The following is a 15,649-nucleotide window of genomic DNA, read 5'->3' as shown; positions in this document are numbered from 1 at the left end:
TCCCTTAATTTGTATGCCAGCATTTTGCCAGGTTTATTTGTCTCATCAAAATATCTCTGCCGGACTATCTTCATTTTTTTATTTATTTCTTCTAACTAAAATTATCGAAATTTATTTTTGTATATATTAATTTCATTTTTTATCTTTTTGCTATTTGGACAATTTAATAACGTAATTTCTCTTTCTTTCAGATCTATCTGTAATTCATCTAATTTCTTTTGCTTTTCTCTTTTCTTTTCTGCACCTTTTTGGATATGTGCTCGCTTTGGCAGCACATATACTAAAATTGGAACGATACAGAGAAGATTAGCATGGCCCCTGCGTAAAGTTTAAAATTTGGCAAATTTAGTCCTCTCTCTTTCGTGTCTTGTAAAATTTTCAACCTTATTCGAGGTTTCTTCTTATTCCATATGAATGACCCAAGATCTTTTCCCCAAGCTTTAAATGGAATATCGTTTGTGATTATTTTGGAGTTTGGAAGAGAAATAATAATAATAATAATAATAACAACAACAACAACAACAGGATTTATTTATATACCATCCAATCACTGGGAATCCGAGTGGTTTACAACAGAGGGGATAATAGACGGTTCCCTGCCCTCAGGCCTACAATCTAAAAGACACGATACAAAAGGAGAAGGGAATGGTGAGGGGTGGAGGGGATCAGGTCCAGCAGTTTTCTCCTTCTGAGGCCTGGACCAAGGCAGATGGACTGGAGGGAAGGCTCTTCTTCTTCTCCAGGCTAGCCCTGATGGAGCTGGGCCAGTGTCAGAGTGAGGACCAGAATCCTGGACAATCAACCGGTCAGCTTGTTTATTGAAACAACAGAGCTTTATTGAAGGTTCCAAGATCAGAGATGTCGCATCACCCAGCTTCTAAGCTGAGACTGACCCCTCCCAGCCAAAGCAATGCATAAGTCCCCCGAAGCCAAAGCACTCAACCCCCCCAGCAAAAGCCCGCGCAACAGGACCTCTCCTTCCCAGCACTAGTTCCCATCCTCCATCCCTATCCCCTGAGAAACAAAACTGCATTCCAAGTCTCTGCAGGCCAGCCTCTCAAGGACACTAGATAACTCACACCTGGTCCAGCCTAGTACTACATATCACCATCTCTACAAGCTATGCGAAGCGCAACCCATCCCCCCAGCATCCACAATTAGAATACATCTGGTAGAATACTACAGGATTCTAACAGCCAGCCTATTCTCTCCCTCACAGGCTGATGGATGACAGTTATGGAAGGAGGAGCCTCTATCCTAAGGCTAGCCCCTGATGGAGCTGGGGAAGCCTATTCCCTCCCTCCCAGGCCAAAGGATTACAGTTATGGAGGGAGGAGCCTCTATCTTCAGGCTAGCCCCTGATGGAGTTGGGGAAGCCTATTCACTCCCTCCCAAGCCGAAGGATGACAGTTATGGAGGGAGGAGCCTCTATCTTTGGGCTAGCCCCTGATGGAGCTGGGCCAGCCTATTCACTCTCTCCCAGGCCAAAGGGAAAAAATAGCATTTTTGACATGATATTCATCTTAACAGTTGAAATTCTGCCGATTCATATCCAATGTCGAAAGTCCTTCTTTATTTTCTTCCATGTTACATCATAGTTGTTTTTATATAGATCAGAATTTTTGTGGTTAAATTTATTCTCAGATATTTTACTTTTTTTATTTCAAAATTTGATGAATGTGACAGATTCTCCTCTTCAACCTTTGACATATTCATTATTAACATATTTGACTTTTTCTCAATTTTTAGTCCAGCCAATCCTCCATAATCATTTACTGTTTTTAGTAAATGATTAATGCTTTCAATAGGATTAGAGAGGATTATTGCCATATCATCAGTGTAAGATTTTATTTTATATTCGTTTTTTTTATATTTATTCCTGTGATTTTTTTCTTCTCACCTTATCATATTACAGTGGACCCTTGTTATATGCTGTGGTTTGGTTCCAAGATCCCCCGTGTATAACAAAATCCGTGTATGCTCAAGTCCCATTAAATATAATGACATAGCAAAATGGTGTCCCTTATAAAAAATGGAAAATCAAGGTAAATTTATACTTTTTTGGAACATTTTCAAACCGTGTATGCTTGAATCCGTGTATAAAAAATCTGTGTATAAGAAGGGCCGGCTGTATTCAGAATCTCAAACACTGTTATGTATAGTAAAGGAGATAGAGGGCATCTTTGCCTCATGCCTTTTTGAATTGAGCAAGTTTCAGTTGTGTCCCTATTTATTAGAAGTTTTGTATTTTGTTTTTTGTAGATTGCTATATTCAATTAATAAAATTTTCTCTTAATTTCATTTTTTTAAAGTTTCTATCAGAAAGTCCCAATTGACATTGCCAAATTCCTTTTCTGAGTCAAGAAAGATTAATGCCGCTTGTTGATCTGGTCTTTTTTCAAGATACTGTACTCTACTATATCGATTATATTTCTGATATTTTCTTTAAGATGCTTGTTGGGCAAAAATCCTACTTGGTCTTTATTAATCCAGTTCTTTAATTTTTTTTTAATCTTTCTGCTAATATTGTGGTGAAGAACTTGTAATCTGTATTCAAAAGCACAATTAGTCTGTAATTTGTTGCTTCTTGTACTTCTTTGTCTTCTTTCAGGATAAGTGTTAAAAAAGATGATTTCCAGGTTTCTGGGAGTTCTCCTTTCAATATTTTGTTCATTGTTGCTTCTAGTGGTTGTGCTGTAGATTCTTCAATTTTTTAATAATAGATCGGTGGGAAGCTGTCTGGACCTGGAGTTTTTCCATCTTTTAATTTCCTGATTGCCTCTGCAATCATAATATTTTTGTTTAGTTCTTCTCTTTGTTCGTCTGTAATTTCTGCTATATTCTGTTTGTCCAAAAATTGTTTGGTTTCTGCTTTCTTTGAGGGTGCTTGAAAGAATAATTATTTATAGTATCTGAAGAAAGCTTTTTAAATCTGATTATGGTCAGTGAAGATTTTTGTCCCTTCTTTAATTTTCCAAATTATTTTTTTCTCAGTAATCATCTTTAATTTCCAGGCCAGCATTTTTCCAGGTTTATTCACAAATTTGACAGATTTCTGTCTGATATACTGTAGCTGAATTTTTTTCTCCATCTCTTCAACCAATAATATTGAAATTTGTTTCTGCATTATATGGATTTCTTCCACCACTTCTTTGTTCCTTGAGAACTTTTTAAATTTTGTCTCTTTGTCTTTCATTTCCAATAGTAATTGATTGATTTTTTCCCCTCTTTTTTCTTTTCCTCTGAATTTTTGGAATAAAATACCCTCTCATTACTGCCTTTGATGTGTCCCACACATTCTGCAATTTCACACTTTTGTTTAAGTTCTCCTTGAAAAATAAATCTAGATAGTCTTTTTGGTTATTTCTTTCGTCTTTCAATAAGTATTCATTCACGCGCCAATTATACCCTTTAGGGACATCTCTTAATTCCATCATTAATGGGTTATGGTCCAAGATTATTTTGGGTAAGCAGTCAATTTTGTCAATTTTGGGAATTAGTGATGTTGAGGTGAGGAACATGTCTCTCCTTGACCACAATCTGTGAGCTTTTGAGTAATCTGGACCTTGATCCCCTTCCCCACCACCTCTCCCTTCTCCTTTTGTGTCGTGTCTTTTTAGATTGTAAACCTGCAGGCAGGGAACTGTCTAACTAAAAGATTGTATGTACAGCGCTGTGTAAATTTACAACACTTTATAAATAAAGGATAATAATAATAATAATAATATGTGAATTCTTTTTGTTTTTTGCCCTCCATGCATCCATAACAGATCGAGTATTTTTCAGTTCAAAAATTGAGTTTTGGAGTTTTCCTTTTCTTTTTCAATTTGTTTTTCAGATTTTCTATCCAGATCTGGCTCTATCACTCTATTCCAATCTTCAATGATTACTGTGTGTTCATGATCAAACTGGGATAATGTTTCATATAGTTTTTGGTAGAATTTATCTTTATTTTTATTCGGGGCACAAATTACGACTATTAATATTCTTCCAAATTGCCATTCTAGTTCTAAGCCGATAAAGTAACCATCTGGACCGTTAGATAACTCTTTTGTTTTGAACCTTTCGTTTACATAAATGACAACGCCTTTTTCCCATTTTTCTCCCGCTGAGATAAATTTTTTGCTCAATTTCCAATTATTCAAATATTTTGTTTCAGTTTTTTTTATATGAGTTTCTTGTAAACAATATATATCATACTTTAGTTTCATCAATTAATGGTATGCCTTTTTTGTGGCCTATTTAGCCCTTTGACATTCCACGATATACATCTTGTGTTTTTATACGTCATTGTTACTTTTGTCTTCAGACACTCCAGCTGCTGCTACACCTTGTTGTGCCAGACTTTTCTCATTATTTCCATTTGTTGGTGTTTTGTCTCCATGACCTTCTCTTTCTTGTGACTTATTCTTTTTTTTCTCCTTCTTGTTGTTCCATTCTGTCTAATTCCTCCAAAAATTCTTTTGCTCTTTGTGTCATCATCAATTTAATTCTTTTTTGCCTGTAAAAGAAAGACATACCTTCCAGATTCTTCCAACCTAAATCTCATATTTTTCCACAACCTTCCAATTTCTAAATCTCATATTTTTCTCGTAAGAAAGGCATATTCTTTTATTTTTTCAACAGTTGACCCAGAATGTCTTTCAGCGGTTGTAATTCAAACCTATCTATTGTTAATTTCATTTCAAAGTATTGTTGTAATATTTGTTCCTTTAGTTGAGTTCTTACAAAATATACTCTTGGGAGTTTCTTTTGTCTTGCTATCCATGAATTGATTTGAAAGATTTTGTCAATTTCTAATTCCAAATTTCAGAATGTTAAAGAATACACCTTTTTTTCAACTCCACATAATTTGACCTGGAGAAGTGACATGTTTTTACTTCAAAAGAGATGTTTAAAGAAATCAGGGATGTAAAAATAAAAGTACATAAAATTTCAGACGATAATCAAATAATATTGGAAGTTAATCAGAGGAAGCATGATTTCTCATGGAATTTAAATGAGAATCTAGTGAAAGAAGGAAAAAACAGATTAAAGAAGAGCTACAATGGTATTTCAAAGAAAACAAGGAGGGAGAGGTAAAAATGAAATCAATATGGGACACCTCAAAGGCACTCATACGTGGGTTTTTTATTTTAAAAAGCTACAAAAGACGCAAAGAGAGAAAAAGGGAAATACCTAGAGGCCTCGGAAAAAATTCAAGAGAAAGAAAAGGAAATGATAAAGGAGCCAAAGAATTTTAAAAATGAAAAATGAATGGAATCTATTAAAGAAAAAATTAGAAGCTAAAATGACAGAAGAATTCAGCAAAAAGAAGAAATATATAAGACAAAGGGAGTTTTAATTTGGGTATAAAGCAGGGAAATATCTGGCATACGAAGTAAGAAAGGAAAAGGGAAAAAGTCTAATCACAGAAATACAGGAGGGAGGGGGGAATACACTGATCAAAGGAATATAATCAGAATATTTCAGAACTGTTATGAAGATTTATATAAGGAAACTGGTGACAGTAAACAACATGAGGAAAGAGTAAAGGAATATTTAGAGAACATAAAAAACTAAGAACGAACGGAAGAAAAAAAGAAATGTTGAATAGAAATATTTCAGAAATGGAAGTAAAAGATAAAGCAAAAAGTGGAAAAGCACCAAGCCCTGATGGGTTTTCAATGACATACAACAAAGCATTTAAACAAGTGTTAATAACACCTCTACAAAAAAAAAACAACATTTAATGAAATAATTCAAGAGGGGATACCAGATATGTGGAAAGAAGCTAATATACTATTAATACTGAAGTAAAGGAAAGATCGGACATTGCCACAAAATTATAGACCCATATTGCCCCTAAATTCAGACTATAAAATCTTAGTGAATATTATACCGAGCAGACTAAAAAAACTGGACAAATTAAGTCTGCCTGTACTAATATATTCTTGACGTTTTGAGTACGTCTGTAAGTTGGACATAGGGTGTGGTCGTGACAAAGAAGATGGAGGTCTTTCAAGACAAAGTGTTAAAGGACATGCAGGAAATCTTTACCTCCCAATCCAATAGTTGGAACAATCTATCTAAATTACATAAAGCTACTTTGGAGAACTTGCAAAAAAGACAAGATATAATAATTAAACCAGCGGATAAAGGAGGGGCTATTGTCATATGGGGGAGGGAAGATTATGAATCAGAGGCATATAGCCAATTATCAAATGTAAAACACTATAAGGAATGTATAAAAGATCCGACAGATGATATTTTGAAATCTATTAAAATCACTCTGGAAGAGGCATTGAATGTGGGTTATATATAAAATTAATGTTTATGAATATTTACTGGATTCTCCTGGTAGGATCCCTTTATTCTATTTACTACCTAAGATACAGAAGGACAAAATTCCAGTTCCGGGTAGACCTATCGTGTCAGGTTGTGGTTCTATTCTAGAACCATTGGCTATATATATTTCATCTTTCCTGAAACCTTTTATTCTGGATATACCATCATACATAAAGGACACCAAGGAGTTTGTTAAATATGTAGAACAACTTACACCACCTGCAGAAAAAAATTTTTTGTGACATTGGATGTTATATTCCCTCATTCCTCCCGTGGCCCCATCTTAGAGATGGTTGAGGATCAACAGAGGGATATCAGGGTTTTTAGTTTTAATTGCTGTTTTTATCCTTGATATTGTATTTTTAATATGTTATACTATTTAATACTGTCTTAAGGGGGGGAGGGATAAAGTGTTTTTAATTGTCATATTTTATATTTTACTGTTGTTAACCGTCCGGATTGGTTTGCCAGAGGGCGGTATACAAATAAATATTATTATTATTATTATTATTATTATCATTTTACACCAATATTCCCCAGATTGTGGCCTTGGAGATCTTAGAAGCTGCTTTGCTGTCTAAACCCATGGGACTTCCCCCTACTCACTTTCTGATACATCTTATAGAAATAACTTTGACTAAAAATTATTTTAAATTTGGTAACCAATTCCATTGGAAAACCTCTGGGGTTGCAATGGGTTGTAAGTTTGCCCCTGAGTTGGCAAACTTATACATGGATCATTTTGAACGTACCTATATATTAAGTAATGAGTTATCCCCCCCATATAAATACGTGGAAGAGGTTCTTAGATGATATTTTTTGTATATGGGTGGGATCTGAGACTTCTCTTAAGGATTTTTTGGCTTTTCTTAATGGTATCCATGAAAACATTAAATTTCATATGACATACAATTCGTGCACAGTGAATTTTCTAGACATAAATATTCATACAGAAAGGGGCTCATTTGTAACGAACCTATATAGAAAACCAAAGGATGCTGATTCATTTTTAAGATACGATAGCTATCATCCAATGCCTCTTAAAAATAACCTTCCCTATTCACAAATCTTACGCATTAGATGAAATTGCAACACACTGGAAGGTTTTGAAAGGGAATCGAACATTACATGCCTCCAGTTTTTGGAGAAAGGGTATCCCTTGAAGGTTATTAAAGAGGCACAAGACAAAGTTCATAAGTTGGATCGAAAGAAACTTCTGTTTGATTCTAGACCCAAGAAAGTATCGGAGAGAGTGGTCATACCACTTACTTTTAATACACATTCACAGAGGGTTAAAGAAAGCATTATGAAACATTGGCATCTGCTGGAAAATATACCCAGATACAAAAACAAACCAGTGTTTGCTTATAGACGTACTCAAAACATCAAGAATATATTAGTACGGGCAGACTTTGTTTGTCCAGTTATACAAAATAGCCTGACTGTCAAGGGACATAAAACAATTACAATTCAGGGCTAGGCTGAAGAAAGAGGCTCCTCCCTCCATAGCTGTCATCTTTCGGCCTGTGAGAGAGAGAATTAGTCTGGCCCAGCTCCATCAGGGCTAGGCTGAAGAAAGAGGCTCCTCCCTCCGTAGCTGTCATCTTTCAGCCTGTGAGAGAGAGAATTAGTCTGGCCCAGCTCCATCAGGGCTAGCCTGAAGAAGAAGAGCCCTCCCTCCAGTCCATCTGCCTTGGTCCAGGCCTCAGAGGAAGAGAAGAACTGCTGGACCTGATCCCTCTCTCCCTACCATTCCCTTCTCATTTTGTATCGTGTCTTTTTAGATTGTAAGCCTGAGGGCAGGGAACCGTCTATTATCCCCTCTGTTGTAAGCCGCCCGGATTCCCAGTGATTCGGCAGCATATAAATAAATATTATTATTATTATTATTATTATTATTATTATTACAAGTATTGGAACTCAAATGGATTCACTGTTTGAAATCTGAATCCCTGGTGGGCTTAAATGAAAATGTGAATTGGCTAGTTTAAGTTTTTTCATATCCCTTCTCTTAAGTTCTTTTTGTTTTAGCAGGATGGTTCCCATCAATGGTTTTGCTGGTTATAAAAGGGACTCTGTTAATAGGAGAAGAATTCCTTTAAAATGTGGTACTTAGATGTCTGATACTAAGAACATATCTGATACTAAGAACATAACACAACTAGAAATACTGGAACTCAAATGGATTAATAGCTGGAGGTCTGAATCCCTGGTGGTCTTATGTGAGAGTTAGGTAGTTTGAGGTTTTTATTGTTCTTCTACACCCTAGTTTTCCCTAGGTTCTTTTTTTGAGTCTTGGCAGGATGATTCTCATTACCAGTTCAGCTAAATGAATCGAGGTAATTTGCCCCTTTTGGTAATGGAAACGATGGAAAAAATCGAATTATTCCCGGAACAGAATCAGAATCACGACAATATAATCCGTTTGATCTGCCAAGTGGGAACGCCTCCCTGGCTAAACATCCCCAGCTCCCTAAGTCAGTTCTCATAGGGCATGGTTTCCAGACCCTTCACCATTTTAGTTGCCCTCCTTTGCACACGCCCTGTTTCTCAACATCCTTTTTAAAATGTGGTGGAAATGTGAAAGAGTGAAAAGGTTTTGGGATGAAATACATAAAATAATACAAAAGATATATGGTATAAAATTTAAGAAACGACCAAAATTGTATTTACTAAATATGACATATTTTTTGAAGGATGACGATGAGAAGAGGCTATGGCGAATAATACTATATATGATTACGCTTGCCAGAATGGTAATAGCGCGATATTGGAAATCAGAAGAGGAGCTACAGATAGATGAGTGGTTGTTAAAACTTAATGAGATTAGAGAGTTGGATAAACTCTCATATATCCTAGAGGACAAGAAAAGGGATAGTATAGAAGAGGATTGGGCACAGATTGTGATGTATTGGGAGAAGAAATTGGGTTTTGATAAAAAATCTGGTTTAATATTGTATATAAATATATTTGTTTAATGATAAAAAAGACTTGTATAGATGTAGACCAGAAGAATGAATTTTTTCATGAAAATCAAAGTTATAAATTTGGAGAAAATATAATTTGGAGAATACGTATGGACATACACTCCTTGTTAAGGATAGAAATGATATAATTTTAAAAAGAAAAAGATTAAGGGGTATGATATAGGAGGTGGTATGGTTAGTTAATAAGGGATTGTATGGAATATTTGCAAGAAACGGGAAAATGTGATAAGTAACACATAAAAGTAAATAGAGCGGGAAGTGAAGGCAAAAGAAGATAAAGAAGATCTTGTATTTCTATGTTTGGCTTTTTTGGTTTGTATTGATATAGATATTGATGAAATATTTAATAAAGATAGTTAACAAAAAAATTGTAGTGCCCAGAACTGGACACAGTATTCCAGGTGGAGCCTGACCAGAGCAGAATAGAGTGGCACTATTACTTCTCTTGATCTATACTTCTATTGATGCAGCCTAAAATCACATTGGCCTTGTTAGTTACATCACACTGTTCACTCTTGTCTACTTTGACCCCTAGATCCCTTTCACACGTAGTTTCATTCAGCCAGATATCCCCCATCCTATATCTAAGCATTTCATTTTTCCACCCTAAATGCAGTACCTTACATTTCTCCATGTTGAAATTCATTTTGTTAGCTTTGGTCCAGCTTTCTAATCTATTAAGGTCATTTTGAATTTTGATCCTGTCCTCAGGGGTATTAGCTACTCCTAGTTTGGTGTCATCTGCAAATTTGATGAGTATGCCCCCAATTCTGTCATCCAAGTTATTGATAAAGATGTTGAATAGCACTGGGCCCAGGACAGACCCCTGTGGGACCTTCTTCTGGGCGTCTTGTCCGTGTACATAAACTCTGCTTATGTTTGCTTCGACAAGTGTTCGCTTGTCATGTCTAGAGCCCAGCACACACCTTGACACTTTTTGGCAATAGCCCCGCCCATATTTTGCACCTCTATGTAAGGGGCTTCCTGTTGAGACCACTAGTAACTTTTCATCTTTAGGAACTGGATTCCTTGGATTTATCAGTCTGTTTCTGGCAAATTCTGGCCCATTCATTTTCAGCTTTGGTTTTTGTTTTTGAATCATAGAATCATACGAGTTGGAAGAGACAACAACTTTGGCTGTCATGTTCAAAGCCATGCTCATCCTTCAGGCTATTTCTTCTGCTGGAAACTTTCAAGAAGTGTGTCTCTTGTGGTGCTAAAATCTGAGAATGGAATTGACACTTGAAGAGTCTTCTCTGCCTTGGCAGACCCTCAGAAAAGGAATGTAGGAAGATACAGAGCCTGAGAGAAACATGGGATCAGGACCGGCTCTAGATATTTCTAACTGTCACCTTGGCCTCAGAGGGAGCGATCAGGCAGACCCAGCAACATCGGGGTCTGCCTGAAAGAAGAGGCCCCTCCCTCCTCAACTGTCACCTTGGCCTCAGAGGGAGCGATCAGGCAGACCTAGCAACATCAGGGTCTGCCTGAAGGAAGAGGCCCCTCCCTCCTCAACTGTCACCTTGGCCTCAGAGGGAGCGATCAGGCAGACCCAGCAACATCGGGGACTGCCTGAAGGACGAGACTTCTCCCTCCTTTAACTGTCACCTTGTATTTTGTATTGTATTACAATTTTTACTGTACACCGCTATGATCATTGCGGAATAGCGGTCTATAAATAAAACATATTATTATTATTAGATATTTTGCCATCCCTCCCGGTAGGTCCTAATAATGTAGGACAAATTGTAGGATGTTCAAAAAATGGTTCTTTCCCAGAATGCCTTTCCCTGAGAGGTTTAGATACAGGTGGTGTTGACCTAAGATCCATCATGTCTATCTATCTATATATCTATCTACCCATGTACCTATATAACTATATGTGTGAAAGCTTACCCACTGGCCTTCCCTTCTGCAACCTCCCTCGTGTCTAGAAGCTATCCCTAATTATCTCACTACTTATACAATCCTCATGGCAGAATACACCCTGAATCACTGCATGAAGGAGGATTCTGACAGGGAGAGCTCTTCCTCTTCAGGCCCGATGGCGTTGGGCCTGTCCTTTCACTCCCTCTTAGGCCAAAAGATGACAGTTGGAAGGAGGGAAGGGAGGGCCAGTACATTTGGGGTCTCTATATTTTTTAATGTCCCAAGCTTTACTGCGAGCCACGGGTGCCATCTTGGCATGCCGTCGTTTACATGGGGCATGTGTCGATGCCATGGCTCATGCACTGTGTCCAAATGGTGTGATGCATGAAGGACATCACAGCACTTGTCACACTCACTCAGCCTTAAGGGAAGGTGAAGGCAAATTCCCTCTGAACAAATCTTCCAAGAAAACGGTTGGGCAAGTCACACTCTTAGCCTCAGAGGATGACAAAGTCAAACCCTCTCTGAACAAACCTCCCAAGAAAACCTCTTAAGGCACACACTCATACACTTGCACACACCCAAGTCACAAAAGGCAAACTCTCTGAACAAACCAAGAAAACCCACTAGGCAAGTAAGTCACACACTCTCAGCCTCAAGGAAAGGCTGGCAAAGGCAAACTCTCTGGACAAACCAAGATGTTTTGAAATTACTCCTGGGCAGAAATGTAGGATGTGCCCTGGATAAAGGATGACGTCTGGTCACCCTGGTAAAATGGAGGACGTTTTGATATTCTTCCTGGCCAGAAGGTTGAAACATACAACACATCCTAGAAAAGGAGAATATCTGGTCGACTTACAAAAAATGGAGGACGTTTTGAAATTCCTTCTGGGTAGAAGTCTGAAATGTAGGATGTGTCCTATATAAGGAGGACAGAAAAGAGTCAAGCCTTGATATCTGGGCCCCACAACATACTCCAACTCCCAGAATCCCATAACCTTGAGCCAGAAAAAGAGTCAAGCCTTGATATCTGGGCCCCACAACATCCTCCAACTGCCAAAATTCCATAGCCTTGAGCCAGAAAAGAGTTAAAGCGCTGCCAAACCGGGTTATTTCTTCTTCGTGGTCTCTGTGAATCATACAAATGGGTTTTACTGTGCCTGCGCAGTGCTGCTCGGATACTTCTGGAATCACTGGGCAAAGTAGACTTTGCAACTTATGGCAACTTTTTGGCGGTAACTCCACCCATCCTTTATAAAGCCCCTGCCTTCCCGCTCTTTCCTCAGTTTCTTTTTTCCGCCGCATTTGTGCTCTTGGAACTTCGCTTGCTCTCGTTTATTGAATTGCTGGACTTGACCTCGGACCGTTTTTTGACTTTGCTGACCTCCCCTGCAATTTGACCATTCGGACTGTTGGATCTCGTCTCTCTCTAACTCCTCTGGACTTGTTTGTTGGTGCTTAACTGCGCCTCAGGCTTCGGAAGCTGTTGGCTGGGAAGCAATGTCTCCTCCGTTCAAGAAGTGTGATGTCTGTGGGGGCAAGGTCCCAGTTCAGGACCCACACTCTTCGTGCCTGTTATGTCTGGGAAAGGACCACGACGTCAAATCTTGCACCCTTGAAGATCCATGACTTCACAAGCGAGAAAAAACCGTGAGTCCCGCTTAACCTCCGCGATTGCACAGGGCAAGGTTTGGGTTGAAGACCCCCGTCTGTCGTTGGCTCCGTCGGTATCTGCATCCGCTATGGCCTCTAAGGCTCGGGACAGCCTGGCTAGCGCAGCCTTGGCTCCCCCCTTAGTGCCTGGTTCATCTCAGGATGTGGCCCATGACCCAGATAGGTCCAGAGCCACCGACAAGCCTTCAAAGCGCCCCCACAAACAGTCGGGGACAGAGGGCTCTGCACCGACCACTCCAGCCAAAGCACCCTCCGTCGTCTCCTCCGTTTCCTCAAAGTCGAGGCATGAGATGGACCCATCGACCACTTCGGGCTCGAAGCCTTCCAAAGCATCTAAGAAGGGTGCTAAGGAGTCAAAACCGAAGGAGGCTGTTCTTGACCCTACCACCCCCGACGGGTCTGGATCCATACCGAAGAAGAGTGACGGAGTCGCTGTGGCGAGCCCATCCAGCTCTTCCACCATCTCGGAGCTGGAGGTAAAGCCGTTCTTTCCTCCAGAAACACCGAGGGCCCCAAAGAGGAAGGCTAGGACACCTGGCCCTTTCAAGTCAACAGAACAAGCCATAGCGACGTCGAAGAAGTCCAAGCCATCGGGGGACTCAGCTTCTTCCAAGGCCCCCAAGGACCCGGACCGCCCTTCCCCCTCGAAACGTCGTACTCAATTGCCTCTTACCCTGAACCCTTTACTAGAACCAACTAAGGCCTACTGTGATGATTTCAATGACTTTTTTGCAGATAAAATCTCTCAGATAAGGGCTAATCTTGACGCCGGCATTATAACAGAATTGATAAGAGCGATATCCAGTGACTCCGTGGATGGAATTAAACTGGATCATTTTGAGTTTGTAAATACCGATGACGTGGACAAGCTCCTTGGAAGTGTAAGGAAGACGACTTGCCCTCTCGATCCATGCCCATCCCTGGTTCAGTGAGCTGATGCAATGAAAATGTCATTACAACTCATAATAAATGCATCTTTTCTGGGTGGGATATTTCCATCTTCACTAAAACAAGCTGAAAAAGCCCTCCCTAGTTCCCCAGTGATGGGACCAGTCTCCCTTTTACCATTCTTGGGCAAGATGATCGAGAGGGCAGTCAGCTTCAAACTCCAAGCAGTCTTGGATGAAGCTGATTATCTGGACCCATTTCAAACTGGCTTCAGATCAGGATAAGGAGTTTAGACGGCCATGGTCGCCCTGGTCAATGATCTCCACCTGGAAGTGTGACCCTGTTGGTGCTCTTGGATATCTCAGTGGCCTTCGATACCATTGACCATGGTATCCTTCTGGAACGCCTGAGAGAGTTAGGTATTGGGGACACTGTGCTCCAGTGGTTCTGTTCCTACCTCTCAGGCAGATTCCAGATGGTGAGGCTGGGGGATAGTTGCTCCTGTAAGAGAGAGCTGACATCTTGTGTCCCTCAAGGTGCCATTCTGTCCCTCATGCTATTTAACATTTACATGAAGCTGTTGGGAGAGATCATCCGGAGACATGGAACATGGTGTTATCAGTACGCTGATGACACCCAGATCTCTCTCTATGTCTCCAACTGATACAGTGACTAAGGATGGCATCTCTCCTCTGGATGTCTGCCTGGGGTCAGTAATGGGCTGGATGAGGGAAAACAAACTCAGGCTGAATCCAGAGAAAACAGGTACTCGTAATAGGTACCCCAAGTCCAGGGACAGAGATTTGTCACCCAGTCCTGGATGGGGTCACACTTACCCCTAAGGACAAAGTTTGCAGTTTGGGAGTACCCCTGGACCCATCTCTACAGTTATCATCTCAAGTGGATGTGATGGCCAGGAGTGCTTGGTACCAGCTTAAGCTAACTGAACCGAAAGGACCTTGAAACGGTGGTACACGCATTGGTAATTTCTCGTTTAGATTTCTGCAATGCGCTCTACATGGGGCTACCTTTGTACCAGGTTCAGAAGCTTCAATTAATTCAAAATGCAGCAGCCAGATTGATCACTGGAACTTCCAGGTCAGACCATATAACATATGTCTTAAAATCCTTACACTGGCTGCCAATTAGGTTCCGGGCACAATACAAAGTGTTGGTTGTTATCTTTAAAGCCCTACATAGCTTGGGCCCGAGTTACTTGAGGGATCGCCTCTCCCTACACAATCCTCCCCATACCCTCAGGACAACAGGGAAGAATCTATTACACTACCCAAGGGTCAGATTAACAGCTACTTCTAAGAGAGCAGTCACAGCTATGGCTCCCGTGTAATGGAATAATCTGTGTCTTATCACAACCCTAGATGCCTTTAAGAAGGCACTAAAGATGGATCTCTTCCGGCAGGCATACCCACCTGACCTTCTATAAAGAACTTTAGGAAACCCCCACTTCCGATCACAATAGTATAACTGCCCGCTGCCCTGCGATTATTGCAATTGAAATTTTATACTCTTTGATGTTTTTATGATATGTATTTTAGACATAATCATAGAATCATAGAATCATAGCATTGGAAGAGACCGCAAGGGCCATCCAGTCCAACCCCCTGCCATGCAGGAAATCCAAATCAAAGCATCCCCGACAGATGCCCATCCAGCCTCCGTTTGAAGACCTCCAAGGAGGGAGACTCCACTACACTCCGAGGAAGTGTGTTCCACTGTCGAAAAGCCCTTACTGTCAGGAAGTTCCTTCTAATGTTGAGGTGGACTCTCTTTTCCTGCAGCTTGCATCCATTGCTCCGGGTCCTAGTCTCTGGAGCAGCAGAAAACAAGCTTGCTCCCTCCTCAGTATGACATCCCTTCAAATATTCAAACAGGGCTATCATATC

General features: G+C 39.9%; 1 protein-coding gene and 1 non-coding gene across 6 annotated transcripts in view; both read left to right on the top strand.

Moving 5' to 3' along the window:
• The window catches only part of PBX1 (PBX homeobox 1), a 550,595-nt gene that overhangs the window by 372,323 nt on the left and 162,623 nt on the right, over positions 1–15,649 (top strand). The window lies entirely within an intron of this gene.
• Positions 257–364, top strand: LOC121930207. The gene has a single exon (XR_006103862.1). It is a non-coding gene; the product is annotated as a U6 spliceosomal RNA (small nuclear RNA).

The sequence above is a fragment of the Sceloporus undulatus genome, chromosome 4 (genome assembly GCF_019175285.1).
Source record: "Sceloporus undulatus isolate JIND9_A2432 ecotype Alabama chromosome 4, SceUnd_v1.1, whole genome shotgun sequence".
NCBI classification, from domain to species: domain Eukaryota; kingdom Metazoa; phylum Chordata; class Lepidosauria; order Squamata; family Phrynosomatidae; genus Sceloporus; species Sceloporus undulatus.
Note: the sequence above shows the minus strand (reverse complement) of the source record. Positions and strands in the feature narration are given on the sequence as shown.